Source organism: Furipterus horrens, unplaced genomic scaffold (assembly GCF_987537825.1).
Source record: "Furipterus horrens unplaced genomic scaffold, mFurHor1.1.pri manual_scaffold_17, whole genome shotgun sequence".
In the NCBI taxonomy this organism is placed as follows: Eukaryota; Metazoa; Chordata; class Mammalia; order Chiroptera; family Furipteridae; genus Furipterus; species Furipterus horrens.
Window position 1 is genome coordinate 61,778,644 of NW_028327187.1, and position 4,144 is coordinate 61,782,787.

The 4,144-nt window shown below is 36.2% G+C and overlaps 1 pseudogene; it reads right to left on the minus strand.

Annotated features, from left to right (window-relative positions):
* Positions 1-593: 593 nt before the first annotated feature.
* Positions 594-1,244, minus strand: LOC149991118 (serine/threonine/tyrosine-interacting protein pseudogene; annotated as a pseudogene).
* Between the last annotated feature and the right edge of the window lie 2,900 nt (positions 1,245-4,144).

The window sequence follows — 4,144 nt, forward strand, 5'->3', positions numbered from 1 at the left end:
TGCCAACTTATTCCTTATTAATAAAGAATCAAAAAGTTTAAAAAAATAAAAGGACAATTAAGCTATTTAATTATACTAAAAAAAATGTATAAGGTTCTTGCCTTTGTTAATGTTTCTGTAAGAGGCTCCATCATAAAGTTGAACTGTAAGCTTATTTTAAATGTAATATATAGAACACAATAAGAATTTTTAGCAAACTTTACGAAATACTTCTGTTAGAAATTATCCATATTTTATAAACAAATCCCCCTAAACTGCATTTGATTTAAAGTAATAAGTTTATATCATACAAGTAAATTTCAAGTAGGTAAAGTGCATTATTGCAATAATACCATTTTGCAAGTCCAAAATTCTTGGTTTACAATAAAATTGTAAAGTGTTTTTAAAAAGAAATAAAATGGGTAAAACAATAAATGCCATCTATTTCAGAAATCCAACATCTTAAAATTTGGCTTAACAAGTTGTAAAAAACACATCTGTAAGCAACATACAACTGAAAAGAAACTTGTTTTTACCAGTTTACATTGTTATTGTCTCTAGTGTTTTATCCTTCCCAAATAGAATTTCACATCTTTTATAATGTTACTCTTGATTCATCCATTCTGTGAAGTTACCACTTGCATGCTTCCAAAATTTTCTTCTTCATGTCCTGTCTCCAAACTGCCTGTGGTACTAGAATGAACAGATAAGGATCTTTCTATCTGGAGTGGTGATGTCATCTGTATTGTTAATTTTTCCGGGTATATGGTTTCATATTCCTGAAGTTGATGGACAAATTCAGATCAGGATTAATACAAAATAGTCTTTCTTGATCATAAGCAAATGCAGATCTGTACTTCATTTCAAATGTTTCCATAATGTGTGCAATAACAAAGGCAACACTCCTAGAGATAGCTGCATTTCCATGATTGAGAAATTTTCTTACAGTTTGTAAGCTCTCAGCAATAAATACTCTAGTCATGGGGGAAAAAAGCATTATATTTTCAACTGGATTATCTACAATATTCAAGACTAAATATCTAAATATAGCAATTGTTGAAAGTTTGGCTTAATAATGTTTCTTCAATATTTTGTCTTATGCATATTACATGGGTTATTCCATGTTCCTGTATTATAGATAGCTTGCTTTTCAAAGCAGAATATGGGCCTAAAAAAAACACAGGTAAAATTTCTTGCATCTCTCCTTTCATAGGGTAGGTCCATTCTTTGGCTCTTCTTTGCACTGTGGGAGAGAGGTCCCCCATGATTGAGGCTGGTGGGGTGGGTATAAGAATTATTTGTCAACAAACAAGAAGTGCTGGTGAGGATATGGAGAAAAGAGAACCCTAGTGAAATGTTGGTAGGAATGCAGACTCATGGAAAGCAGTGTGGAATTTCCTCAAAAAACTAATAGTGGAACTGCCTTTTGATCCAACCATTCCATTGCTAGGATTATACCTGAAGTATCCTGAAACACCAATTCAAAAGAACCTATGCACCCCTATGTTGATAGCAGCACTATTCACAATAGCCAAGTGTCAGAAACAGCCTAAGTGCCCATCAGTAGATGAGTGGATCAAAAAACTGTGATATGTTGACACAGTGGAATACAGCAAAAAGAAAGAAGGAAATCCTACCATTTGCGACAACATGGTGGAACTAGAGAGAATTATGTTTAGTGAAATAAGCCAGGCAACAAAAGACAAATAGCATACGATATCACCTAATACAGGAAACTAATATACAACACAACCAAATGAGCAAAATTGAACCAGAGGCATGTAAACAAGGAGCAGACTAACAGTGACAATGGGGGCAGGGGGAGGGAGAGAAGAGGGATGAGAGGGGAAGGATCTAGTCAAAGAAATAGTATTAAAGGACCCTTGGACATAGACAATGGGGTGGTAATTGACTGGGAGAAGGGGTGGGCAGCGTGGGGGGAAGCAACAGGGAAGAAAGTGGGACAACTGTAACAGAAAAACAATTTAGAAAATGAGAAAAAATTTTTTTAAAATTCTGTCAGCTCAACCCTTGGGCTGGCAGTGAGAGAGAGTGCTGGTGAACTTGAGGGTAGATATGCAGGCAGTGACCTTACTGTAACCATGCAAACTGGGACTGAGCCACTTGGTGCTTTGAATACACAGGGAAAGAATTTAAACATAATTCCTGATGATTTCCATTTTTCAGCTGTTTTAGACTTAAGTAAACATGCTGATTTCAAAACTGCAGTTAGTTTTCTTCTATCATGTCAAGTTTTTCTCTACAGCTTATCTTAATGTGACCACTCTAGGCTGCATCAAGCCTGAATTGAGGGTAACACTAGTGCCCTCTACTGGCTGAGAGAAAATCTCCCTCATGTGGGGAGGGGTGGGAGATAAACTTGGAGACCAGCGACAGGTTCATACTTATCTAGTCTATTCAGTTACACATGAAAGAGTGTGGTGAGAGGTTGTGTGCTGCTCTATATAGTGAATCGTATTCCAAAGTGTAGTCCGAGTTCTTGTTTGTATACAAGGAGTTACCAGAATTTATTTTTTTATTTACATACATACTTATTTTCTTTCCTTCAGATCATGTCTGCCACTGTTATTTCTCATCATAAGTGCCTCAACAACCCTGATTCATTTTGTTATGTCTGTGGCAGTTTCACCATTCCCAGTCAAAGGACAAATCAGCGTATTTGTCAGGAAAGCGTATTTTGCATATTTTAAAGTATAACTTGGAGATCAAGGTAACCCTTTGGCCCCTCACAAGGTGTGCAAGCAGTGTGTCAAGAGTTTACAGATGTAGATGAAGGGAACACATGATAAATTGCCATTTGGTATACCTATGATTTGGCGAGAGCTCAGAGGTCATTCAAGTGACTGTTACTTTTGTATAGTAAAAACGTCAGGATATAACAAGAAAAATAAATGTAAAATAGAGTATCTTAGTTTACTATCAGCTATACACCCAGTGCCTCATTCAGCTGGAATCCTAGTTCCAGTTTCCATTGAACTACCCCTCTTTCGAAAAACAGGAGTATGGTGAAGAACTAAGTGACAGCAATGATGAAGATTTTTAAATTGAAGATGACTGTTTGTAAGGGATTTCATCCACGTGAGTTGAATGATTTGGCACAAGATTTGGGACTATCCAAAAAGGCTTCAGAACTCCTAAGCATCAAGACTGCATGAGAAAAACCCACTTGAAAAAAGAACAAAGGCATCCTAGTTTTGATCAAGAGAAAGTGCATTTCTGCAGTACTTTTGAAGTGACAGTGGCTTTGTGTATTGCTATAACATACATGGTTTATTGAAGGAATTGGGAATTCCAAACTAGAACACAACTGAATGGCGACTGTTCATCAATGGCTCGAAGTGGAGCTTGAATTGTGTCCTCCTCCACAATGGCAATTTATTTGGTGCAGTCCCAATTGGCCATTCAGTTTGTTTCCATGAAGAATATGAAAACATAAAGAGAGTCATAGATCTGTTGCAATATCACAAGCACAATTGGATCATCTGTGTTGACCTTCAAATGGTCTTCTTCCTTCTTGATCAGCAATGCAGATACACCAGGTATCTCTGTTTTCTCTGTATTTGGGACAGCAAAGCTCTTGAGAAGAATTGAGTGGAGTCAAATTGGCCTCCAAGATGTGACCTCAAACCTGGTGATCCAAACATTCTACATGAGCCACTTGTTGACAGAAAGAACATTATATTTCCACCTTTGCACATAAAAATGGGTCTCATGAAGCAATTTGTTAAAGATTTGACAAGTGAAGGAGACTGTTTCAAGTATCTCATTTTGGCATTTCCTAGCCTGTTGCTTGAAAAGATAAAATACCTTAATATGTATGTTTGGTAGCAGAACTTTACTACTTGTACACAATTTGACTTACAGTAACAATATATAGCCTTTATATAAATAAAATAACTCTAAATAAACAGTATATTCAGGTATTTTTTCTTTGTTTTCCTTTGTATGATTTTTGGGACATAGGGTGGGTATTCCGTACCTTAAAAAGTTGACGTGATAGACAAAAACTGCCATCATTTTTGGATTTAGATCACAAAAGTTAGTCAAAAACAAGTATCATCTCTAACTCAATGAAAATTGTGTTACCCAGGGATATACATGACTCAGCCATTTGTGTTGAAAGAAACAGGTTCTTATTTACAAT